This window comes from Camelus ferus, chromosome X, assembly GCF_009834535.1.
Source record: "Camelus ferus isolate YT-003-E chromosome X, BCGSAC_Cfer_1.0, whole genome shotgun sequence".
Taxonomy (NCBI): domain Eukaryota; kingdom Metazoa; phylum Chordata; class Mammalia; order Artiodactyla; family Camelidae; genus Camelus; species Camelus ferus.
This window is the reverse complement of record NC_045732.1, coordinates 46,047,677-46,074,791: the sequence shown is the minus strand read 5'-3', so window position 1 is coordinate 46,074,791 and position 27,115 is coordinate 46,047,677. Positions and strand designations below refer to the sequence as shown.

General features: G+C 51.2%; 1 long non-coding RNA gene across 1 annotated transcript; it reads left to right on the top strand.

Moving 5' to 3' along the window:
* Positions 1-21,813, top strand: LOC116661977. The gene is made up of 3 exons (XR_004317939.1): positions 1-174; positions 20,160-20,270; positions 21,288-21,813. It is a non-coding gene; the product is annotated as an uncharacterized LOC116661977 (long non-coding RNA).
* Positions 21,814-27,115: the final 5,302 nt, after the last annotated feature.

Here is a 27,115-nt window from a genome sequence, read left to right as displayed (position 1 = left end):
GCCTGGGGTGGGGACAACTAAAGTTGATAAGCCATAGGAAGGGGAGGAGCCAATGGCCTTGTGTTCTGGCTCTGGCCTGGCTGGCTGGTGGGACAACCAGCAGTGGGTTTCGGAGCCTGGAGGTCGGGAGGAAAGTCTGAGCTGGAGATGAATATGCTAAAAAGGATCTGACAGGTAACATTTTACTGCTTTTTCTCATTATAAAATAATACATGCTTATTAAAGAAAATACGGCAAATACGAACAAGCAAAAAGAAGACAGCCATGATTTGCAATACCCTTGTCAGAGATCACAAGTGGTAATAGTTTGGTGTATTTCCTCTTTCTGGTCTTTTTTTTTTTCCCTATCAGTATTTACTGGTTTGGCTTTATGAACTGGTCTTTAGAGTGTATTGTAAACATTTTCTGATACTAAATTTCATCAACAAGTTCCTTTTGTTACAAAGCATTCAACACTTGAGGTAAACTAGAATCAATCCCCTCTTGTTGGATATTCAAGTTATTTTTAAAATGTCCCTGTTATGATTGTTGTAATGAGTATCTTCCTGGCTAGTGACAGAAATTTGAAGGCTGTCAGCCCTGTGCTTCTTGGCTCCCTCCCCTCCCAGGGCCCTTCAGCTGAAGTGGGGCAGTAACATTCTGGGCTTGGGTGTTCGGATCTCCGCCAGCAATAGGCTGTGTGGTCTTAGGCAAGTCCCTTTCTGTCTCTGGGACCTGAATCTACCTATCTGTGCAGTGAAAGAGATCAGACTTGGTGAAGTTCTTGGTTTTCCTTGACAATGGAAGCACTGTCCCCACTGAGTGTTTTCTTTGCTTTCATTCTCTTTAGTGTCTTTCTCTGGCCTTCATCTCTGCCCTTCCCTGGACTCCCTATTTCCCTTTTTCATTTCCTCACTTCTGCCTGCCCCTTATCTGGTCTGCTTCTCCTTGGCTCTCTTCCTGGCTCAGATGGCCAGTGATATGAGGCCTTGCTGCAGGGTGGGTGCTCCAGCAGAGACCTGCCACAGATGCCAGGGCCCTGGGACAGTTCCTGCTGCCCCGGCAGCTACAGTAACTCTGGGCTTTTGTGGCACCAGCTGTCAGGTAACTGGGTGGGCAGGCAAGACACTCCTGAAGTGGAAACTGAGGCTCCGGGAAGAGGTGGGGAAAGTTGAGGATTTCCTGAGCTCATCCTAAAGGGGTGAACTTTCCTGAGTCGGGGGGTGGCACCATTGAATCAGCCATTGAAGAGCCATTGAATCAGAGTTTCTGGATCCACGTTAACGACTAGGATCTCTGGCCCATTTCCAGGGGTCTGGAAACCAGTTCTTCCCAGTTCCTTCATCAAGATGCTCAAGAGGCACGTGACTTCACAAAAAGATTAAGGAGCCTTGTCCTAGAGTTCTTTCTGTCCATCCTGTTGTCTCCAGGCAGGATCCACTTCCCAACCTCCAACACAGATACAGACACACACACACACACACACACACACACACACACACACACACACACACGTCCAGGCACTGGAATTGACCCCAGTGAAGTCACATCCCTGGGTGGGTGACATCAGCATTGCTTAGGGAGGGGTTCCTCACACATCATTTTTGGGAATCACTGTATTTCTAGCCACTATTCAGTGCCTTCCATCCCTTCCAAAATTTTCTGTGATGAGCAGAACCTGCTTAGCCAGGAGGCCAGGCCAGGGGCAGCCACATGAGAGGTAGCAAGGGCCAGAGCATCTGTTGCCTGGGGCTTCTGAACGTGCCTGAGGATGTGAGTGTGTGGAGCAATGCAGAGCTGGATTGGAGAGGATTAGATAATTGACCTCATAATTGACCTAATTAGTGAGTGGCTGTGTGGAGAGCCCTTGGGGACGCCGGGCCCGCAGGTGGCACAAAGGCCAGGCAGAAACACATAGCGGCTATGAGAGCCAAAGCCTGGGTGTCTGCCAGCAAGCGGGAAGGGAGAGCATTGCAGGGAGAGGGCAGGACTTGGGGACACCAAGCAGAGAGGGGCAGAGATAGCGAGGGTCCCTGAAAGGATGGGAGAGGGACAGGAGAGACCTTGAGAGCAGAGGCATAGTGGCTGGAGGTGATGAGGGAAAGGATCCAGATCTGAGCATACCAAGGGGCGAGGTACAGGGGTTGAGGGAAACACTAAGGGTAGGGACCAAAGCCTAGGCACCCAGGGTGAGAGTCAGAGGAGGGACAATGAAGACCTTGAGGAAAGAAAGACAAAAGCTACGGGGCCTGGAGAGGAAAAGGGAGTTATTGGGGGAACAAGAACAGCAGCTGAGAGAAACCTGGGAGGGGAAGGGCAGGGCCTGGGGGCTCTCTGAAGTTCTGTGGGCCAGCAATGGAGCCAAAGGACCTGATTTCAGTGCCCATATCCGGGCAAAGCGCGCATGCACGCATGGGCACTTGTGCGCATAGTCACTCTCATCCCACTTGGGCCTTTGAAGAACCAAATGGCATCTCATTGGGAGGAGAAGGGTTGGGTAGCATTGGGAATGAGGACTGGAACTCCTGGATCTCAAAGCAGCTTTAGGCAGAACTTGGCCCTTGGGGCTTCCTCCCCAGGATGCATTCTTTCAACAAATGTTCATTGTGTACTTACTAGATGTCAGAAACTATTTTAGGAGCCGGGGCAACATCCGTGCTTACCTCTGACCAAGATCTCCTGGAGTTTACATTCTAGTGAGGGGAGACAGACACATAAAAACATAATAAATGAGTAAATCATACAGTGCCTTCAAATGTGATCAGTGCTATGGAGCGCAAAGGGACTAGATTACAGAGAAGAGGGAGTGCCAGGGTAGGGTGGGAAGTAATCTGCAATTTTAAGTAGATTGGTCCTGGTGAGTCTCATTGACAGGGTGACAGGAGGCATATGAGTCAAAAACGAAGGAGAGGGAGTGAGCCCTGTCTATATCTGAGGGAAGAGCCCTCCGGGAAGGAGGAATAGCAAGTCAAAGACCCTGAGACAGGAGAGGGCCTGGTTGCTGGAGGAACAACAAGGAGGGCTGTGTGGCTGGAGGGCAGCGAGCAAGAGGGTGAGTTAGGAGAGAGGTCAGAAAAGTAATGACAGGGCAGGGGAGGGCATATCTTGCCGTGCTATAGTGAGGGCCATGAAAAGAACGATGGCTTTTACTCTGAGTGAGGTGGGAGCCACTGCAGAGCTCTGACAGGATCTGACTTAGTTTGAATGGAACACCCTGCCGACCCCCGACTGGTATGTGGACATTAGGCTCTGGCTAGGTCAAGGCAGGAAGCAGGAGAGCCATGAGGAGACTCTACAGCAATCTTGGTGAGACAGGTGGGGAGCTTGGGCAGGATGGCAGTAGAGAGGCAGGTGAAAGGCCCCATCACTGCCAGCCTCCCAGGCTTGTTTGGCCCTGGCTAGGGTTAGTTAGAGCAGAGTGAAGGGCCCTGTCTAAGAAGGAAATACAAGGCGGGTGAGGGTATAACTCAGTGGTAGAGCACATGCTTAGCATGCACGAGGTCCTGGGTTCAATCCCCAGTACCTCTGTCGAAAAATAAATAAAAGTAATTACCTCCCCCTGCCTTCCAAAGAAGGGAATACGAACCCAGGTTTGGGACGTCCAGTTCGTCAGGCCTATTTGATGGAGAGATAGGTTCTAGGGATTCTCTGTCAGAATCTGTGGGTCCTTGGCACTTGGTAGGCAAGTAATTTACAGGAGTCCCCAGTCCCTGCCCCTGGGGTGCTGGCAGCATAGTTGCAGAGACCAAACACACCTAGGCACATCAGCAAAGGAAAAGCCTTCAGATACACATTCAGATACAAATGCCCATCCCCGTGGCCATCACTGCACATGTGCACAAGCTGAGATGCAGACTCATGCCTCCAGTGATGTGCACACATGGCCACTGATGCTTGGCTCACACCATCACATACGTAGACATGTAGAGCCTTCACCATGGGCCATGGCCCACTCGCAGCCTTGTCTTACACTAGCCTCTGCCTCTCTCCATCCTCATCCCAACCCGAGACTGTACGTCTTCACACTGCATCATTGTACTTCTGCACAGGTGTCCTCCACCTGGAGTGACCCTCTTTTTCCCTTGGACCTCCTTCAACAACTGTTGGTGGGCCCCCTGCTACAGTCCAGAGCACACAGGGAAGTTAGTAGCTGTGCGTTTCTCTCTGTCCTCCCCTGCCCTGGAGGCCCCTGGGACCTTGTCATCTTCTTTACCACTAGATCAGTGCCTAGCACACACTAAGAGTTGAATCGGTTGTCGAATGAATGCGGAACTTTAAGGAGTGGAAGGTCTGAGGTGGGTTGCAGAAGAAGACAGACCAAAGGTGAAGTAGTCAGAGCAGACTGGGCCCCCCTTCTCTGAGGGTCAGCGATGATGGCCACCTGGGAGCTGTCTGGTGCCCATGCTGTTAGCTCCACAAGCCCCTGGGGCTAGCCTCCCTTCCCCTCCAGACCGGAACAACTTCTTGGGGCTGGGGGGCGGGGGGTGTGGTGGAGGGGAGGGGACAGGGATAAGGAGCAGATTAATCTGGGGATTAATTGAAGGGCTTGGCAGCCTGGCAGCACGTGCTTGGGGCAGCGGCTCTAATGGCTTAATCAGATTACAGGCTTCGGCACATGGTCGGTCCCAGCAGTGCCCAGCTCCCCTTGAAAATGTCCCTGTTCCAGGGCTCTCCAGGATGGAGTCCACACCCTGTGGTCAGGAACCACTCTGAAACCTGGCATCTTGAGTCTCCACTGTGGAGGCCCTCTGCCTGTCCAGGTTAGCCAGGTCCAGGCCCACTAAATGAGCTAATTTGAAGGACATAGATTTGCAGTTGTGACATCACTCCTTAGCTGTGTGACCTCAGGTAAATTATCTAACCTCTCTAAGCCTGAGTGTTCAGTCTGAGCCTGTCTGTGGCCTGCCTCTTCCCCTCCACCCTAGCCCAAGTCTCTCCCCTAGGGGCCTGCTTACTGAGCTCAGAAGTATTACCATGACTGCTGCAAAGAATCCTGGGGAAGAGAAGCCTGAAAGGCTGTAGCCCGTGCTGGTCTGAGGCCAACCGCCCCTCTGTATCTTTTCTAAAAGGGGATAGCAACCCCTCCCTGAAGCACTGGCATCAAGCTTAAACAAAATGTAAGTGAAAGCACTTTGCAAGTGTTCCTTGTTGCTGGTAGAGTCGGTCATCCCTTGCCTCCCACTGGCTCAGTCCAAGTAAGGCCAGAGGTGAAGAATACAGAACGGGCAAGAATTAATAACAATAATTATAATAATACTCAGCAGCCATTCCAGCAACCAACCCAGGTATGGCGCTTGAAAACTGAGGCAGTGCTTTCCTGTCCATGATCTTACTTCCTGCGTAGGATAGCCCTCGGAGGGCTCTCTGGGGCCTTGGGGGATTGGCAGCCTCTGTGTGAAAGACAAGAAAGCAAGCGAGGCCAAGAGAAGAGATGATTTGTCTCAGTCAGCGGCCAGAGCTGTGCCCACAGAGGGAATCCTGCCCACACACTTGCTGGTAGGATGGCCGGGTAGCAAATAAGTCGGGGGCCTCCAACCTGAGCCCCTGAACCAGACAGCCTGGGGATGAGAGCGCTCAGGTCTTGCTACCTCCCCTGGCTGAGTGAGGTTGGGGCCTTGGGATTCGGTAAAGGTGAGGACCTCTGACCTGGGGAGCCCCATGGTTCTGAGGCCTGAGGAACCTGAGATCTCAGGGCTGGTGTTGGAGGGGATGGGGTGACTGGAAAGGCTCCCTGTGGAGGCCTTCCTGTGGGAAAGCCTCTGGCTGTGCTGGGAGTGGCCGGGCCTACCAGGGCACAGATGGAGGTGCTGTTTGGGAGCAGGCTGGCTTCCGGCCTCCCCTCCTCTTGCCCCTAGTAGTTTATTAGTAGTAATTTGTTAAGCTGTTCCAACTTGTCAGCAGCCACTTCAATGCTTCTGTCTCCTGCTTGTTTTTTGGGGGGGTCCAAAAATGTCAGGAGCTGAGGGGCGGGCTAGAGAGGGGGAGGTCGTCTGAGAAACCGGCCTCTGGAGGAAGGAGGTGCCCAGGCCTCTCTCCACCTTGAAGCTTTACACCCACAGGGTGCCACATCTGAAGGGGAGAGAGATGGGATAATTTACCCCCCGCCCTCACACCCCTGAGAGCAAAAACCTCTCCAGTTTTGCTCCAGTCTCAGGGAAAAGAAAGAAGTATTCAGGGAAGATTTGGTGGTTGGGGTGGGCTCGGGCAGTTGGGGTGGCCTCTGGTGTATAGAGGTGGGGGCTGGGCCTGGAAAGGAGGTGGGGACAGTTGGTGGGGGGCCTCAGGCTCTTCTGTGGTGTTCGGTCTCAGGTGGGATGTCAGGAACCTGCACAAGGAGGACACTAGATGTGGTCACATGATGCCAGGCACTGAGCTCTAGGTTTCACTGGAATTAACTTGTTTTATCCTTGTAACCTTGTCATTTTCTAGGTGGGGTAGGTAACCTGGGCTCAGAGAGATCAAATGACTTACCCAAAGTCATGCAGCTCAAAAGTGAAAGGGCTGAATTTGAACAGAGAACTGGCTGACTCCAAGGCCTTCAGAGTATCTAGGACTGCTTTGAATTAAAAAGAAACAAGTTCAGTCGGGCAGGTGAGAGAGTGGCTCACCAGCTTGCCAGGACTCTGGCTGACCTGGGTTTTGGTTTCTCACCCCTGTGAGGAGCCAGAGCTGGATTGCGGATAGGCGAGTGGATCCTGGAGGATCCTGCTAGCTCTGATGGTCAAGGATTTCCCAGATCTGTCTTTGACTCCTGGCCATGGCCAGTCTGCCAACCAGTCGGGGACAGGGGCAGGAAAGAAGCTTGGAAGAGTTGAAGTCACCCTGGGGTGATGGAGGTGTGGAGAGGGGGATGGCTCCTGATTGAGCAGGCCCACAGAACCTGACCAGGTGCAGCTTTGAGCAAGACTTGGCAAGAGGAGACAGGTCCGAGGCGAGCTTTGGCTCTTAATCACTGCTCGCCTCCCTCCGGCACGCCCTGCCACCCTCCCGGGAGCCAGGCGCCATGGGGGGCTGGGAATGGGACGGGCCTGTGTGCCACATCCCCTCACCCTGGCCCTGCCCCATGGACTCTGGGGGAAGCTCATTAGCTCGAGGGGCGCCCTAGCCCTCCCCTCACAGCTTGTCACACAATTAACCACCCTCTCTGTACAAGTTGCTGTGTAATTATTGGGTCTTGGCGGGCTTGGGGCCATGTAATTAGCTTGCCCCAGCCTCCAACCAGCTCTCAGGGTCATTAGTGGGCCCACTGGGGGTGGGCGGGCTGGCAAATCATCTGCATGACAATGCGCGCATTGTGGTGCCTCTGCCTGCACCCAGGGCAGAGGGGCAGCTGGTGGCACTGCGTGGCCCAGCTCCTGGGCACATCTGCCCTGACCCCAACAGCCTGCTCAGAAGCATCTCTGACCTGGCCTGTCAGTCATAGGTTCCAACCCTTTCCCAAACTGTCTCTTCCGTGAGCTTCTCCACAGCCCTGGAGGTCCGTATTCTGCTTCTCCCCATTTCACAGATGAAACAACTGAGGCTTCGAGTGGGGCCAGGACTCCCCTAAGATCACTTAGCTCACAGGTGGTGGAGCCAAGATCAGCACTCGGCTCTGTCTCATTCAGCCACTTTCTCCCTGAGGGAAGCATGAGAACAGACTGGCTCCCAAGGGTGAGTGTTTGATGCTGAGCCAGGGGCTGCCCCCAGGAGCCTTGCTCACTCCCAGGGGCCTCTGTGGGGCCTCTTTCTCCCTGTCCCTGAAGCCTTCTGCCAGCCTGCTCCTGAGCCATGACCAGGCTTTTCTTGGACTCTCCTTCAGGAGCTCTCAGAATTCTCCCCCAAGCCAGCAAGACAGGCAACTTCCCTAACCATCAAATGTTCAAGGGAAGAGCTGCCAAGACCACCTCGGTACCTCTGACTATCTGGAAATGTCCCTCCTATCTGTAGCGGGTTGCATCCTTGGAGAGCTAACAGTGGGGATATCTAGTTTCACAGTGATACTCCTTCACTGAGACACTGTTCCCTGTCCTTATCCCTGTCTTGAAAGGTCTCTCACCATCTCCCACCCTAGCCTGCTGTCTGGTAGCCTGGGCTGTGCTGCCCTCAATTAGAACGCTCTGCCTAGTTGGTGAAGGTGAAGAGGTGGGTGGCAAGGGCTCCTGGATGCTTAAGTCACTGGCCCTGCTCTGCAAGGGTCTTAAGGTATATTTACCATGGACCTTGCCAGGTTAATAGCACGTTACTCTGGCCATTTACAACTGTTCTGTCTTGAGCAGCTTCCGTAACCTCTCTGAGCTGCCCGGGAGTTGTGAAGACTCAACAACATAACCGGCAAGTGCCTGGCTCTGCTTGCACGGGGCACAAAGTGAGAAAGTGCGTTCCCTTCCCAGTTCCCAGCAGTGATTGGTCCCTGAAGCCAATCCCATCTTCCATTTCTCCCAGGGCTCCGAACAAAGTCCCCACAGAGCCCCAGTGTTCTTCACCTTGCCCCCTCCCCTGCCGCCTGCCCCCTGCAACCCCTGACCACCTTCTAGCTTTCCCTGCACCCTCTCCCCATTCTGAAGGCTGCATTATTCTGGCTGCAGGGAAATTAGTTGTTCCCTTGAAACCCCCTGCCCCGCCCCTCCCTGCCCCCCTTCCTGAGGCTGGTGACAAGTATGTGGGACTTAATTGGCTGGCATGAAAGGCAGCACTGACATTAATTGGCTACATTTGGCAGGCAGGCCCCCAGCCTCCCCCCTCCTCTTGCCAAACCCCTACCGCTTCCCAGGAACCTTATCAATCCCACCACAGGGACCAAGAGCATCGAGGCCCCTGCCAATTAGGCACTTTTTGCTCCTTTTCTTCCCCTGATGGGGTTTCGTTAGAATTTATGACACTCTATAGGGCTGGGGGTGAGGGAGGTGGGAAGCAGGAGATGGGAAGGCTGGAGGAGGCCCATTCCTTTGGAGAACAGGCTGGGAGGGAGGGGGAGGGTGTGGATGTGAAAAGGACACTAGGGATTAGGCCCTGAAGCTGGAGGGGAGAGGGGTCTGTGGTGCAGGACGGAGGGCCTGGAGGAAGCGGGAGGAGGGCTTTGACCAGACCAAGTAGACTGATTTAATAGGCACTGCATACACACTTGGAGAAAGGTTGGAGAAAGTTTGAGGAAATCCAGTAACATAGCTCTAAGACAGAGCTGGTAGGCTGGGGACCTGGCTTTTTTTCCCAGAAATCCCTGGGCACCTTTGGTTTAGTCACTGGCCATTTCTGGGACACGGAGGGATGGGGCATGATCCATGGTTCCCATCCCAAGCCAGCGTCCATGAAGAGAAGAGCTGGAGAGGCATCTGAGAATCAGCCGCAGAGCTTCCGAAAGACTGTCCCGGGTCTGGGCTGCCATGCCAGGGGCAGCTCCATGTGCTCTTGGCCAGTCTCATGCTAGCCAGAAGCTTCGACTGGCAGCCCAGGATGTCTGTGTGATAAAACCAGGAAGACAAATAAATTGTTACTCCCTCAGTTCTCTGTGTTTGGGAGAATGAATCTTTCAAGGTCTGAAGAAGCTGGTGAAAGGGGTTCCTGCTGACGCTAAGGGGGGACGCGCTGGCCTGAATGGGCTGGCACAGGTTGGGGTGGGGTGGAGGCAGGAACCAGAAGGCCACCTTTCATCACCCTCTCAAGCCATCCTTGTAGCCGACATTGGTGCCCTGGGGACGATGAGAACCATTCAGATGATTCAGAACTCCCAAGTACATCTGAATACAGATGTGCTCTTTTGGAAAAAGAGCTCTGTTTTAACAACTTTCAACTAGGAAGAGAGATGAAAATAGGCCCTGTGTCCTCAAGGATTTCTGTTCCATCACTGGGGTTTCCAGGTCACTCAGGACTCATTCTGGGTTTTGGCTGATGGTGTCACCCGTCCCCACATGACTTGGCAGGACTGGACAGTGGGAGGTGTCCCTGAGCAATCTTGGCAGGCTCCTTCTAGACACGTCTTGAACACAACTTGCCTCTCACATCTGCCCCTTTGTCTCCTTGAACTGATGTCTCCTGGTGCCCAAACTCATCTCTGTTTCTATGGAGATGGTGCCATTACTATAACTAGGATGACTATTAGATAATGATAATCAGCACCATTTTTGAGGGCATACGATGTCCCAGGCCTTATTCTAAACACCCTATTATAGTTGTCACAAGAGCCCTTAAAGGTGGGAACTGTTATTATTTCCATTTTACTGAAAAGAATCCAAGGTTGAGAATGGAAAGGTATTTGTCCTGGGTCACACAGCTAAGAAGAGGTAGGACTAGACTTCACGTGCAGGTTGGTGTAACTTGGAATCTTAAGCCTCTTTGCCTTTGGCAGGTGCAGGTGACCAAGGGTTGCTGGTGTGGGTGTGTGCTGATTGGAGAGTCCATGGAGAACCTGTGCCTTTCCTTTGTTCCTCAATCCAGTGACGCTGATATCTCTCCAGTCCCTTGGACCCTCTTTATTCTGGTGGGACATCTTGCACCTCATCTAAGAATCCTGAATCCCCTTTGATGATGACTTGTACTCCATCTAAGAAAGTTGAATCTCCTCTGCAGATCCTGGGGAGAAGTTAAGGAGAGCCAGCAGAACACACGCCTGGCCACAACCTCAGGCCCCAAGGCTCTGGGACAGAGACTTCAGTGGCCACCAGAGTTGAGTTTTAAGACCGTTAGAGGATTTAAGCTCTGAACAGACTGCACAGCCCCTGCCCCCCACTGGCTGTATATAATTAAAATTAAAAACAATACTAACCCGTAAAGTACGTGTAAGGAAGTCCAACAAAGTTTTGATTTTTCCCAAGATACTACTTGGATGCTTGAAAAAATATATCAAATTCTTTCAAAATTTTTTCTTTCTCACTTGCACTTGCACATGTGTGCATGCATGCACACTTCTGTTAGTTCCTTAAATGCAGGTCACTTGCCATTCCCAGAATCCAGCCCAGCTGCCCTCACTGTTGTCCTCACCTTGCCAGCAAAACCACTATATTGCCACCTTCTTTCTTCTACTGCCTTTTGGCTGAACTTCTGGCTGTGAGCGTGAACCTCCCCTTCCCTGGTCTGTCTGCCTCCGCTTACCTGCCAATCCTTTGCTTGGGAAAGGCTGGTAAGAAACTCAGAGTCAAGCACTTGTCACTCAAAGTGTGGTCAGTGGAGCAGCAGCAGAAGCACCTGGGAGCTTCTTAGAAATACAAAATCCCAGGCTCAACCCAAGACCCACTCAATCTGAATCTGCAGCTGCACAACTTCCCCAGGCCTTCCGTGCATACAATATAGCTGCTGTGCTAAGGTAGGGATTCTCAGAGTGTGTTCCCTGGACCAGCAGCAGCAGCACTTGTTACAAATCCAAATTCTTAGACCCTGCTCCAGTCCTACTAAATCAAAAACTCTAAGGGTAAAGCTGGCAAGTTGTGTTTTAATAAGCCTTCCAGGTGGTTCTGATAGACTCTAGAGTTGCGCTAAGATGCACGAAGCAGGAAGCTCTTGCAGAAAAGTGTCAGGCCCTTGGATTTCCCCAACCCCCACAAAGATAGGAACCAGGCAGGCTGCAGCATATGGAAGGGATCCTGCACTGTCCTGATGATTATTTAGGCATCTGAGGAAGTTTCTGGGAAATGGTGCTAGATGTTTGGGAAATTTCCAGAGGCTGTCATTTATTGAGCACCTACTAAGTACTGGGGATGGCCAGTCACAACCATGGGCATTTCTTCATCTAGTCCTGTAGACCATCCTGTGGGCTAAGAGTTTAGTCCACCCGCTGCTTTAAAGGTGAGGAATCTGAGACTCAGAGAGGTCAAGTGAGAAGCTGTGGTATATTTATACAATGGAATACTACCCAGCCATAAAAAGAATAAAATAATGCCATTTGCAGCAACATGGATGGACCTGGAGGATGTCATTCTAAATGAAGTGAGCCAGAAAGAGAAAGAAAAATACCATATGATATCACTCATGTGTGGAATCTAAAAAAAAAGACACAAATGAACTTATTTACAAAACAGAAATAGACTCACAGACAGAAAACAAACTTATGATTATCGGGGGGAAAGAGGGTGGGAAGGGATAAATTGGAAGTTCAAGATTTGCAGATACTAACTACTATGTATAAAATAGGTAAACAACAAGGACCTACTGTATAGCACCAGGAACTATGTTCAATATCTTGTAGTAATCTATAATGAAAAAGAATATGAAATCGAATATACGTATCTGTATGACTGAAATATTATGCTGTACACCAGAAATTGACACAAGATTGTAAACTGATTATACTTCAGTTTTAAAGAAAAAGAATATATGGTGGCTTGAATACGTCAAAAAAAAAAAAAAAAAAAAAGGAAGATTTGCCCCCAGATCGGTCAGAATCCAAGTCCAATGCCTTTTCTGTAAAACCTCTGCTGCCCAGACTGTAGAGCTCTAGAAACATTAAGTGTGCTTACTATATGGCAGACATCATTCTAACTGCTTTACCAATGTTAAGTCCTTTAATCCCACAACTCCCTCCCCTCATTTTACAGATGAGTAAAGTGAGGCACAGAGAGGTTCACTTACCTGTCCAAGGTCTCCCAGCTAGTAAGTGGTAGAGCCGGGATTCCAGCCTGGGCAGTGTGGTGCCAGAGGCCCAGCCTAAGAACCAGAGTTAATTTGCTGTCCCCTTCCAAGCCAAGTACAGTTCAGGCAATGGGAACAAAAGAGGGAGTTTGTTGGCCTTGACAGGTTTATTGAGGTGGTTTATGTTTGATTTCCCCAATTTCCAGCTCAGCTCTTTCGTTCACATCCCCTCCCTCCCCCGTGGTGTCACCCAGGGCTGCAGGCCCCTCCTTGCTAAGCCCAGTGTTCTCCCACCCACTGCATTCTCCCAGCTCCTCAGGGTCCCCTGTAGAAATCACTCCCAGCTCAGGCTGGTCTTCTGGACTTCCTGCCCAGCATCTAGTTGGCCAGCCAGAGGCCCCCAAATAGCCAAAAAGGCAAGAAATCAGATCCTACAGGTCCTGGAGTCCCCAGGGGACAGGGTTAGATGGTAGCCAAATACATGCTTCCCTCTCCCCAGCATTCTCGTTTCCCATCCTTTTCTCCATTGGATTCCTACCTGCCCGGGAGCAGCAGGTTCCCAGCTTGGCACAGGCCCTTCACTGACAGCTTCCTGTACTGACAAGAAGGAAGATGGGCCACTGGACAGCCAGACAAGCTAATGGGTCCACTGGCCTTCATCAGAGTGCCTTGGGGCCATAGCCCTCCTCTCAGTGGTAATGAGATGCTCCTGACTGACATCTCTGCAGCGACTAAAAGGTTTACAAAAACTTCTCAGAGCATTCTCTCAGTTAATTGTCATAGCCATCTTGTGAGGAAAGCATTCTTACTCTGGTTTTTCAGGTGAGGAAGAAAGTGATGAGGTTCAGAGAGAAAAGCAACCAAATAGAACGTACGCCGTTCTGTGCCAATATGGTGCTCTGCCAACACCACCAAAACCCGACCTCAGTTCTATTCAGGAGCTACTTGGGCCAACTTCTTGACAAATGAAGTCAAGCGGCTGGTTCAGCTGAGAAACCTCCAGGGAAATGTGGGAGGCTTGACACGCTTGGTGTGGGTCTGCCTCGGGGACCCAGCCAGCCCTATTCTCTGTTGCCTCTTGCATCTGGTTCTGCTGGGAAGATGGTGGACCAGCTGCTGTGGTCATACTCCCAGAGGTCAGTATTACCTCCCTGATGGACCTCTCCCTTGACCCCTGCATCTACCCCCTGTGGTGACTGTTCCAAGAACAGAGGGCTCTCTCAGGTGCCACCCCAATCCCACATCCTCCTTTCCAAGTCTGATCTTACCCCACCAACAACCTTGAGTGTTCTCCATGGAAGCCCATTGTATTGGAAACAAAGTCACCAACCTCCATCTTTTCTCCAAAAAACTCCCTTTACCCTCAGATCAGAACTGAAACCTGCAACTCCCTTTGGTAACTCTCTCCAGTGGATGCTCTGCTTTCACCTTTTCCCAGCTTGGCTTTGAGGAGCAGTAGGGAGACTGGTGTTGTCCAGGTTTGCAATGGCTGTTTATGGCCCGGGCTCCTGTGCCTACTTTAAATTCCCCCTCTTCCCAAGAAAGATATGTTATTGACTAGAAGACCCTCTCCTCTTTCTCAGCCCCACTGCTGACCAGAAAACACTGGTCAGTCTTCAGTTCTCACACCACCAAGTCCCCAGACCTTTCTCTCCACCCTGGCACCTGCTGCCTCCCCCACTGGCTTCAGCATCCTCATGGATGTCCACTCCGCCTGGCCCGCAGCCATCCTACAACCTCCATGGCATCATCCACACATCCTCTCTGTAGAAGCTTCACACTGGTTTGGCAACATCCCAAGCCTTGCCATTACTTGGGAAGGCTTCAGCCCCAAGATTTCCAATCTTCAGCCCCTCTACTCCCACCCCTCAGATAACTGGCTCCTTCAACCCTTCTGAGCCTGGTCTTGGTTCCAGTACTTGGGACTGGGCAGTTAAGTAACCATTTGTTGGATAAATGAAAAACAAACAAACAAACAAACAAAACCAAATTGGTCCCCTCAACTCCTGAGCATTTTAGTCCCTCATCCCCATCCACAACCATATTCTCCCAGTCCTCAGTCCTCTTCAGGCCTCCCTCACCTCCCTAATTTGTCTACTCTAGACCCTGTGCCAGCCATGACCTTCATGATGTGAAGCCATTCCAGCTTTGCACACCATCTGCTACTGTCCCCAGTCCTGGCCAGTTAGCTCCTAGCCCTTCTAAGTTTGCCAGCCTCAACAGGAGGCTCTTGCTGATGCTGATGTTCCAGTCCTTTAATTCATCCCATGGGGACTGCCATTCCCATCTTCCACTTTTCTTCCATTCCAGCCTCACGGCTACACCCCTCCCAATATTTGGCTTCCAATTTTGCTAAGACAAAGGTTGTCCATCTCAGATTTTTTCTGTATGTCCTCCCTCCCAGTCGCTCTCTCTCCTCTTTCCCTCCCTCCCTCTCTTCCTCTCTCTCCTTTTTGTCTCCTAGGAAGATATGTCTAGCCTCTGCTCCATACCTAACCTCTAACTCCATCAATTATTCCCTTTCTTTTGTATCTCCATCTCTCCCCCTCCTTTGAGTGCTATTTCCTCTTCAGCCTACAAGGATTTTCAGCACTCTCCCATCCTTCAAAGAAACCCTCCCTTGACCCGGCCTCCCTCTTAAGCTATCATCTTCTCTCTGGCCTTCCCCTCTCAGCCAAACTTCTTGGAAATGTTGTCTACCCTCAGTATCTCTGCATCCTCACCTCCCACTCTCCTCAGTCTACTGCTTTACGTCCTCTCACCCTCTCGCTTGACTTTGCCCTTTTAAAGATCACCAGTGGCTTCCTTGTCACCAAATCAATAACCTTTTCCCAGTCTCACATCTGACCCTGCCACCTGTCCCTTCCTGCTTGCCATTCTCTCTTCCATTGGCTTTGGAGACACTAAATGGCTCCAGGTCTCTTGCATCATGTGGCTTTTTTAGTCTCTACTCTTGCCATACATGGGTAGCTTGGCTCTAGCTTTTGTCTTTGGTCTTCTCTCTCTCTGCTCTCTCCAGAGCAGTAAAGTCCATTCTCCCACTTCCAGTCATTCTGATCATGTCCCATTATTTATCTCTAGTCCTGATCATTCCTTTAGTTCCAGACTGAAGTTCAAGTCACAAGGCCCCTACTGGGCATGTTCATTTTATGTCAGACAGGGAGCTCAGACTCAGTGCAACAAGCTGCCGGCATCCTCTTTTCCCCCAAACTGGTCCCTTTCCATATGGCCCAGTTTCATAAATGGTACAACCAATCACTCAGTTAATAGAGCCAGAAACCTGGGAGTCATCACTGTCTCCTTCCTTCCCCTCACCCACCACCTCCAATCCATCACCAAGCCTTATCACATCTACTTTCCTTAGTATCTCTCCAATGTATCCCTTCCTCTCTAGGCCCATTTTCTGTTTGGCTTCATGCATCCATTCATTCAGCAATTGTTGCATTTTCAGTGACAGTCACCGTGCCAGATTCTGGGGAAACCACAGTGAATGAGACAGTCAAGGTGTTTGCCCTCATGACGCTTACATTCCAGTGAGGGAAACAGTGAAGAAACAAATGAATAAATACAGAAGGAGATATGAAGGCAATCAATGCATGGCTGAGATAGAGAAAAATAGGGGGGCGCTATTTTAGGTAAGGGGGTTCGGGGAAGACCTTTTTAAGGAGATGATATTTAGTCTAAGACCTGAAGGCTGGCAAAGAGCCAGCAGTTTGAAGCGCTGAGGAGTCAACTTTCCAAGCAGAAGGACCAACAACTGCAGAGGTCCTGAGGCCAGGAAGAGCTTGAGTATATTAAGGATCAGAAAAGATAAGTGTGGCTGGTGTGGAGAGAAGGAGGGGGCCAGTGGGACAAGATGTGGTCAGAGAGGGAGGCAGGGACCACATCTTAGGGGGTGGATTGTAAGCCAGAGTAAGAAACTTGCATTTTATTCCAAGCAAACCCACCACAAGGTTTGAAATTTGAGAGAGATATAGTCTGATAATACATTTTAAAAAATCAGCGACTCTGCAGGGGTATAGCTCAGTGGTAGAGCACGTTCTTAACATGCACAGGGTCCTGGGTTCAATCCTCAGTACCTCCATTTAAACAAACAAACAAACAAACCTAATTACCTCCCTCCCCCCAAAAAAAAATAATTAAAAAAACCCAGTGACTCTGGCCATGGTGAGGAGCCTGGGCTGTAGCAGGATAAGAGAGAGAGCAGAAGAAGGGACAGGCTGTCCAGTGTCCTTGTCAGAGAAATGGTGATGGCAGGGCAAGTGGAGAGACATGGATAGATGAGATACATTCAAGGTAGAACAGAATCTGTTGACAGATTGAATTTGGGGAGTGAGGGGAAGGAAAGAATCAAGGAGGACTCCTGGGGCTTGGGTCTGAGCAACTAGTAGATGATGCCATTTACTAAAGATGGGAAGACTAGGGGAGGGGCAGGCTTCAGGCTGACTGCAGACATTTTCTTTGGACATGTTTAATTTGGATTTTTCTTGAAGCATTCAAGGGAAGCTAACAAGTAGGTGATTGATTACATTAGGTTGGATAAATTGGGAGTTCGAAATTTGCAGATATTAACTACTATATATAAAATAGATAAACAACAAGCACAGGGAATATCTTGTAGTAACCTATATTCAATAACTTGTAGTAACCTATAATGAAAAGGAATATAAGAAGAAATACATGTATGTATCTGTATGACTGAACTATTATGCTGTACACCAGAAAGTGACACAATATTGTAAACTGACTGCACTTCAATTTAAAAAAATGAGGCTGGAGATTGGGGAGGTTTGGGATGGACATGAACACTGGGGAGAAAGAAGCACATAAATGGCATTTGAAGTTGTGGGAATGGATGCACTCACCTCGGAAGAAAGTACAGAGAGGAGAGGGGAATTTGGAGAGAGGAGGGGTGAACAGAGGGGCCCATGAGGTGTGGGGGAAAAATCAAGAGAGTGTAATGTCCCAGAGTTGAGAGAAGATACTTTTTACAGAAGGAGGAGGATTAGGATTAGGATAAGGGTTAGGATGCCTGCTGAGAAGTCAGGTCAGATAGAGGCCACGGATGGAGCCAGTTCATGTGGAGCCCTGGGTGCAGCTGCCGAAGAGGTATGACGTCACTGAATCCTGACATCCACCCAACGATGGTGGTGCTGTGCTGCTCGCCTCCACTTTACAGATTAGGCAATTGAGTCTCAGAGAGTTTAAGTATCTTTCTCAAGGTCATACAGCTGGGTAGCAGTAAAGCCAGGGTTCAAATGCAGGCAGGCTGGCTCCAGAAGCCCTGTCTTAACCACTGCACTGGCCGGCCTGTCGTAATGTCAGCTCCAAGAAATGTCTGCTGGATCTGGTAATCTGGCAGGTTTTGGTGATCTTGATAAGAGTGATTTCAGTAAGAGGTGAGTGTAGAAGCCAGAATGCAGTGGTTGACAGATGAGTGGACAGTGGAGAAGCAGAGCTAGAGGGGAGGGTAGAATCCTCTGGGGAAGGAAAGCAGTGATGTGGGGCCAGAGCTGGAGGGAGATGTGGATCAAAGGAAAGTCTTGTCTTTAAAAAATATTCCTTTTCCCTTCCCTCAACCCTTTATTTTATTTTTAATGGAGGTACTGGGGATTGAAACCAGGGCCCCACACATGCTAAGCCTGCCCTCTACTACTGAGCTCTACCCTCCCCTCCCTTTACTTTTGTTAAGAATGAAGATATGGAACACGTGCCTTTGTTAAAGGGAATGAAACCGAGAGTAGAAAGAGCTACCCAAAAAAGCCTTGGGAAGGTGAGAAGGGTAGGCTCTGGAGTCCAGTTTGAAGGGCTGGTTTGAGACAGGAGAAGGGCCTTGTCCTCCACCGTTATGGAGGAAGAAGGAGCAAGGGGGCTGTGGAATTTATGGGGATAAAAGGAAGTTTCTGTATGATGGTGCTCATTTTCTCGATGCATAATGAGATGAGGTTATCAGCCTTGAGGGGTGGGGACTGGAGAAGAAACAGAAGGACTGCATCTTTTTTAAAAAATTTTTTATTAAAATGTGGTTGATTTACAATGTTAGTTTCAGGTGTACAGCGGAGTGATTCAGTTATACATGTACACATATATGTATTTTTTCTTTTCAAATTCTTTTCAATTATATGTTATTACAAGAAACTGAATATAGTTCTCTGTGCTATACAGTGGGTCCTTGATGTTTATTTTAAATATAGTAATGTGTGTCTCTCTGGTTTTTTTTAATGGTGGTACTGGGGTTTGAACCCGGGATCTTGTTCATGCTAAGCACGCGCTCTATCACTGTATACCCTCCACCCCAGGACTGAATCTTATCGTCATCAGTTGAACCCTGAGCTAGAGCTACAGTCCCCTCCCTGCTTCTACCTTTTTCTCCAGCCTCTACCCAAAAGCTAAGTTCTTCTTCCTAAAGATTAGAAAGGTTAACCCTTGCTCCAAAACCTTCAATGTCTTTACCCATGTCTCCTTTGCCTGAAACACCTCCATGGCCCATCTCTGCCTGTTGAAGTCTTCTTTGGAGAGAAGTGGAGAACTTTCTATATAGATGGAACTGACCACTTCCCATCCTTTGTAATTGACAGATCTACAAGCCCAGCTCTGAGCCCTCTGAGAGCAGGGATTCCAACATATTCTCCTCCATGCTTCTTCCATGACAATACAGTGCCCAGTACTTATCTACATAGTAGATAAACGTGTATTGACCTGAGCACACACATGGACCCAAGAGTTGGGAGACCAGGTTTCTGGTCTCCTTCCCTTCCTACACCTTGGTTTCCATCTTTGTAACATGAGTGGATGGGACTTGATGGTTTCTAATTCCTCCATCCTGATACTTTATGCCTTCACCATTGATGGATTTGCCACCATTGACATTGCCAACCTGTAACTTAAGTTTACAAGACTCTGGATGAAGAGGGATGACTTTCCGATTTATGTGTCAGCTTCTGCCTGAATCAGCCCTTCTGGCTAATCATGATGTTTACTGAGTACCATGCTAAGATCTTTGGTGTGTGTTTTCTTGTGTAATCCTCACAACAATCATGGAGGTCAGATTTTTCAGATAAGGAAGCTGAGGTTTGATGAGGTTGGGTAATCTTCTACACAAGGAAGTGGCAGGGTTGGGATTCTGATTGTCTCTGCTTTCAAACTCTTGTTCTTTATTTACTTATTTTTTATATGGAGGTACTGGGAATTGAATCCAGGACCTCGTGCATGCTAAGCACGCACTCTACCACTGAGCCACACCCTCCCCATACAGATCTCCTGTTCTTAACTGCTCTTCTTTGGCACAGTGGTCTCTACTCTGGCTGCACAGTTAGACTCATTTGGGGGACTTTATAGTGATGGATGACTGAATTCTATCCCCAGAGATCTCGACTCAGTTGGTCTGGGGCATGCTCTGCTGCTTAGGGACTTTTTAAAGCTCCCTAGGTGATTTCATTGCACAGCCGGGATTGAGATCATAGACCTAGAGACCCAGCCCTCAGGTCTGAAGCTAATTCTGACCTGGGCCACCTCAGTCCCACCGGATTTTGGGGCTAGGCATAGGGAATGGAGGTTGGGATAGAGGCAAGACATAGGGGTGGGAGTGAGAGAGGGGCAGTGTGATGGGAAAGGATCTGAAACTTCTCTTATTTTATCAGCTGTAGTGCCTGGGGCTTGGAGAGAATCCTGAGCCAAACATGTCCATTGTGGCTTCAATGCCATCCCCAAGAAGACATGGGTCCAAACTACGATGTTGTCCAGTGGAACATGTACGTCTCTTTCTCCCAGGGTTGATGCTCTGTCCAAAGCCCACTTCCCACACAAAGCCTTGGTTGCAATTTCCCGTGTGCTCAGGACCTGACTAGAAGGCTGTTGTTAGTGCAGAATATCTAGAATCCTATGATTCTGCTACCAACAGACCGTCACCCACCCCCTAGCCTCTTGTCACTGGACCTGCCCCAACACTGAGCTTACTAAGATCAGGGTCCACACCCCATTGGATCAAGCTTCCTGCTTTGGAATCAAGTTCCTGGCCTCAGCTTCCCCAGGGTCTGGCCTCCTCCTTCCCCACCAGTCCTGATGGCCGAGGTCATAGCAGCTTTGTACACAAGCCCACCCAAGTTATGACGTGACAGGGTCAAGCAACCTCTTTCCAGAGGATCAGGCTGCTCTTTCGAAGGCAGTGCCAGACTGAGGTAGTCCTGTGCCCCTAGAAACTGGTCTCTGCATGAACGCATGCCAGGTTGGGGTACCCCTGGGTGGAGAGGGTCTGGTTGGGGGAGGGAGGCTGGGAGCTGCTGGGTGGGCCAGGTGGGTGTGGAGGAATTCTCTGTCCAGCTGCACATCTTTATTCATAATGCTTGATTGTTCTGGCTAGGGAGCTGATCATGCTGTGTGTGTTGGGGCGGGGGGGAGCCCCGGGCAGGCGGGCAGGCGGTGGGCTCCCTCCACTCCCTTCTTCTGTAACTATAGTGGGAGTGGGGGTGGCCACGAGCCCGGGGCTCTCAGGCTGCTCACAGCTGGTCCCGATTTGTGGACAATGGGAACTCAGCTCACAGTGCATATCCCACCCGAGCCCCCAGCTCAGTCTGGGACTGCTGGAAGGCTTGCACAGGAATGTGGGGGGGGGGGAAGGCTTGAAGGGTGCACTGCAGAAGTGGCTTCGAGAAAAAGCTCTGTCAGAGAGGGGAGTGGAGGAGTGCGGGGGGAGGGCGGTGGGACTGGGGCCTGCCAGCTGACTTCCCTGAGCCCAGATGAAGCCTTAACAGTGACCTCCTCTTTTGCAGCCTGGAGCTCTTGCAGCCTCACCGCTGGGGGAAGGGGTGCCAGCTGACACCCCTATAGAAGCAGGGACTCAGACAAGGGCACATGGAGTCGTGGGCAAATCTGAGACTGGCAGCCAGGGGACCAGACCCCATGCCATCCCATTCCTGCTCCCGGAGCTGACTACTCCTGATGCTGAAGCCCCGGTCCCTGACCTCAGTGCCCAGGCCCCTGTGATCTTGGATCCCCAAGACGTGCCTGGGGGTGACATGGACCCCTGCAGTCCTGGCCCAACTTCCCCTGACTGGGGACTCCCTCCGCCTCCTCTGCCCCACCAGGCATAGGAGTATCTGGGCTGCTCTGAGGGTATTTGGGTCTGGGCTGGGCCAGATGGAGTAGGGGAGATTTGGGGAAATGGAAGTGGGGGCAGGTAATAATAATAGCCCACCATGTTCTCATCATAAGGAAAAAAGAATTGTAACTGTGGTGATGGATGGTAACTAAACTTATTGTGGTAGTCATTTCACAATATAGATGTATATAAATAAATCATAATGCTGTACACCTAAAACTAATGATGTTTTATGTCAATTACATCTCAATTAAAACATAGCCCAATATGTTGCGCATTTAGCATGTTCCAGGCGCAGTACTAAGTGCTCTGCGCACATGATCTCATGTCATCCTTGCAGGCATACTACGAGGTACCTGTGAAATGAACCCTATTTTACAGAGGAGGAAACCAAGGCTCAGAAAGGAGAGGTAACTTGCTTAGGGTCCCATGACTAGTGATTTGCAGAGCAGAGATCTGAATCCAGGACCATCTGACTCCCAAATGAAGGTTCTTGCCACCAAGCTGGTTTTTAGGAATGCTTGGCTACAAGAGCTTTGGAAATGGCATCTAATTCATGCCTCTGAACTCAAGGAAGAGTGTCACTGCCAGCCCCAAAGGCACAGATTGAAGTTAAATCTTTGAAAGACCCGCTGGGAGCTGGCAAAGGCCCCCTCCCTCTGGGTAGGGTGAAGTACTCTCTTGCCTGGAGACAGCAGGCAGCCCCTGTCCCGGGGTGGGTTGGGGAGTGCAGGTCACTTTGTCTTGCAGATGGGAGGGCTGAGGTCAGCCAGTGAGGGGGATGCCTTGGGAGAGGTAGGTTATTAAGAGACCAAGAATCTGAGAGAGAGAGAGAGCACAAGTTAGAGTTAGTTCATTAGGAATATTTGGGACCTTTGTAGAGACACAGAGGCCTCCCTGCCCAAGCAATACTCCATTAAAGCAGCTGGTGATGGGGCACAGGCCAACAGAGGCAGGAGCGCAGGTTGGCCAGCAGGCCCCCAGCCATGGGGCATTGCTACCTCCGCTCTGAGAACAGCTCAGCTGGGTCTGAGCCTGGGAGGGCACTGGCCAGAGGCAGAGGCCAGTGGTGGGGGAGCTATGCCTGAGCAGAGGAGCCCTTCTGTGCCCAGGCTCTGCACAGAGGGCTCCTGATTCATCCCACCAGCCCTGCGAAGTGGGCCTAAGGGTTCACCTCCTGTGACAAACGTGGACACGGAGGTCCTGCCTGAGAGGGGATTTGACCAAGACCACAGAGCTCCTGATCTGTGGAGCCAGGACTGGAAGCAGGGCCGGGCTTCATCCTGAGCCCAGCAGCCCTGGGCACTGACGGCAGGGAGGCCCAGGTTTCTGTGCCTACTTCTATCCTGGCCAGGCTGGGCCAGGACAGGGCTGAGTGTTGGGAAGAGGGGCGCAGGCTGCCAGGAAGGAGAGCTCTGTGTGTTTGTGTGTCTTCTTGTGGGCGTGTGTGTGCCTGGGCGTTTCTGTGTGTGTGTGTGTGTGTGTGTGTGTGTGTGTGTGTGTGTGTGTGTGTGTGTGTGTGTGTGTGTGTGTCTCACGGCGGCTGTTCTGCTTCCTCAGCAAGCCTTCCCTCCCCCTTCACTTCGTTTCTCTTTCTTCTTCTCCTTATTCCTCATTGTCGTCTTTTTTTTTTTTTAATGAGACTTAATTAGCGTCGAGTTCCTCCTCCGGCTCCCTCTCCGCCCCCTCTCCGCCCCGGCCCTCCCCTCCCTCCTCTCCCTCCTTCCCGAGGTACAGGCCAAGCGATCTGACAAATGCACTTGAGAACAAAGCGCCAGGCTAATTCGGGGCCTGCTCAGGAAGCAGAAGCTGAGCTGAGATAATAGGTCTGAAATAGCCCAGCATGATTATGCCTCCTCAGCCTGTGGCCAGGCGGGTGCAGGCTCGGGCGGGCAGGCGGGTGGCGGGTGGACGGATGGGCGCCGGACGCTGCTTGCCTCAGTCCCGCCTGTGGGACCATCCGTGCCCAGTCCTGATCCCTTCCTTAAAAGCTCTCCAGATGCCCCGGGTGTGGTGAAGGCCATGTTTCTGCACCCAAGTGGGTTCCCTCTGGCCTTCCCAGGAGGCGCTGTCCCTCTCAGGGACCTTCACACACCAGCGGGGACAATACTGGGTCAGCAGGGGCCAGACACTGGACCACAGTCATCCATCAGTTTTGTGGCAAAGCTACATCAAGAATCCAAGAGGCCAGGGGGCCTGGCCTCAGTTCTCTTGGCCTGGTCAGGCTGTCTCAATCCCAGCTTGGCAGGAAGGGAGTGGGAGGGGCCGTATAGAGCAGGGCTTGGGCCCCCAGTCAGGGCCCTTTAGGAACTCGAGTACTGGGAGAGATGGAGCCCTCCGAGATGGCCAGAGAAGAAGGGGCAGCTGGGTGTGTTCTGACATCACAAGCAAGACAGGACATTGGCATGGTGCCCACCAGAAGGGTGGGTCAGATGTCACTTGGCTAGCCTCTGCATTGGCTTCCTGGAGCTTGTCCAGAGCTCGAGGCCAGATGGAGGGAAAACAGTTAGGAGAATGGGCCAAGGATGAGCAGAAATCACCCTCCCCAGGCCACTGCCCCATCCCATCCCCCATCCCCTGCTGCATGTCTTCATTCTGATCAGACATGGCCTGGAGGCCTGCGGTGAGAACAGTCAGGGATCTCTACTCCCTGACTCAGTTGTCAAGTTCACTGCGCTTCCCAGACCCAGCAACCTATGACCTGTGTGTGGACGCGTATTCGTTTTGCTTCATTCATCCAGCTGCTATGTATTTCTTAAGCTCCTCCCAGCACCAGGCTCAGTGCCAGGCCCTGGGGACTCAAAGGCAAATTGGACAGAGGCCTTGCTCTCAGGGGCCCTTAGTCAAGTGGGATGACAGACCGAAAACTGAGAGATACAGTGCAGTGTGATCTGTGTGGTGACGGAGTCCAAGAAGCCATGAGAACTGAGAGGATATCAGGGCAGGGGTTCAGGGCAGGCTTCACAGAGGAGGTGACATTTGAACTAGGCTTGAAAGATGAACGGAGCTCTGCCAGGGTAAAGATTGAAAGGGCTAGAGATTCTCTCCCTGCAAGGCACAGGGGAGCTGGAATGGGAAAGTGCTAAACCGGTGTGTTCTAATGTCCTAATGATTGTTTACAACCTTGGGATCCTGGGGCTAGAAGGAAGGAGGCAGATGAACGGGCACTGCTGGACTGGGAAAACTGGACCCGCTCTCACGCAGACCTGGTAGGCCACCACCCACTGACCCGACTCTAATAGTGATCTGACCTGACACAGGATGGCTGGCTCGCCCTCTCCTCAGACCGACAGCACCGACCTCTCCATTCTTCCATTGATCCTCAACCCTAACCACACTGCCGGAACTTCAACCCTTGACTCCTGTTCTCCAAACAGAACCCCAGGGCTTACTTCTTTGGTTCTCATTGTGAACTTTATTTCTGACCCCCTGCAGCCTGCCTTTATCCCTGCATCCCCTCTCTAACCGCCAGAAACCCAGAGACGGCCCTGTTGTCCACACGTTTGTTTCAGACGCAGCCTGCCATGAAGTGAACAGAGGATGTTACTTTGGTGCCTTTCCATCTCTTGAACTGTTCCAGAACTTAGTATAATCTTCCTGGCTTTTTCTGCAGCAAGGTCTCTAAAACAGCCCAGTCTAGGCATTCTGAGCATGCATTCTAAGGCTCAGGCTGTCTTCCAGAGTCACCATGTATGGTTGTACAGGTTGCAAACTGCACAAGGGTGTCTGACCCAGGGTATGAATGGGGGCTAACATCCAGTCTGCCTTCTCTTTACCAATCATGTGCACACTGGTGCCCACCGCATCTGCCAACAGGGGATGCCCTTTTCTAATTACCACAGAGGTGTTGGATGGGTGGGAGGGGTCCTGGCTCTCCTCCTTCCGCCCCTACCATGTCCCATCCCCATCGTTGCCTTGGAGGAAGAGGACGGGAGATGATGAACTCTGCAAGGCCCTCTCAGCTGAGAAACCTAGGTTTGTGAGCTGCAACAAGTATCTGGTGAGCGGGGCCAGCCCCGGGACAGAGGCTGTTCCGGCTGTGCAAAGGGACTGTGTGTGAGGATTAGTGAGAGGAAATGAAAATTGGGATGGCCCTCAGGGGAATTGACTGCAGATGATGTCAGAGAGGAGGCTGCCTCCTGGAGAGCAAGGGACCTGAACAAACTCAAGGCTGCAGAGATGGGGGCAGGGGTGGGGAGGTGTGGGAAGGATGAGGCTATCTCCACTGTCCCCAGCAGTTAGGCAGGCAGCCACCTTCAAGGCTCAGGCCCCAGTCAGCCCACCTGGCTTCCTGACCCCTAGCTGCCTCCTAGCTCTCCTGGTGCCTTGGAATCTAAGGAGACACATTCCTGTTGAGGCCTCTCAGGACCCCAGGTGGGAGGGCAGGGAGGAAGGGATCATCAGGACAGGGGGACAGGGCCCTACCTCCTGGCAGCACATTTCCCAACTTGTGAAAGGGCTTGCTCTTCCCAACTTGTTCACTATAGAGTCTCTGAGCCATGTTACAAGGTGAGTATTATTATTCCTATTTTACAAATAAAGAAAGTGAGGTCCAGGAAGATCAAAAGTGACATATCTAAGTTCACTCAACTAGTAAAGTTGCAGACATTTTATTTGAACCCTGTTCTTGTCTACTCCAAAGCCCAGGCTTTGCCCATTCCACCCCATGGCCAGCAATGGACACACGCTGAGGGCCACGTAGTACCTCTTAATGATTTCCAAAACTCAAAACGGTCTGTTTTGGAAGAATTAGCTCCATTCTCCAGGTGAGGAAAACCGAGGTCACATACAGCTAATAAGTGGCAGAGTTGTCGATGAGGGTCTTGGAATGGGGCAGGAAGGGAGGAATGTTTTGAGAGAAAGAAAGCGAAAATGCGTGCGTATGTGTCTGTGCCTCTGTGTGTGTGCTCATGCGTGTGTCGGGCAAGGAGCCAGGATGCATCATGGAGCACCCACGCCACCTGGGCAGAGGAACAGAGATGGGAGGGCCTAGCTGGAAGTGGCTTTGGGATAGGGGGGCAGGGAAATGGGGAATACGGGGTCTGATGGTGTGGCTAGAAGACTGCCACGGAGAAGGGCAGGCTCCATTTATTGAGATGATCCTCTGAGTATGAGAAGAACTCTCTTTTTCAAGGAGGCAGGGCTTTCTCCCTAAGGCTCTGACACTACCTGCCCCCCTGCCCCATCTATGGGACTCTGCCTGCTCCTGGGTCTCCAGCTGGCGCCCTCAGCCCTGCTCCCTAATTCCAGCAGGGCAGGCAGCGTGCCCGCATGCCCAATTGATTCCCCCAGCACACACAGGTAATTCATCTCAGCCTCCCTTCCAGGCCTCCACCCCCAGATGTGCAGTCTTCCCAGCAGCCAGAGGCCGGCTCACCCCACCCATATCGCCGGCCAGCTGCAGCCCCTCATTTCCCGTGAAGAGAGAACTAATAAAGGACAGTCTCTGAGCCGCAGCACCCCCTTCCCCAATTCTTTCTTGCCATAGCCGCCCCATAA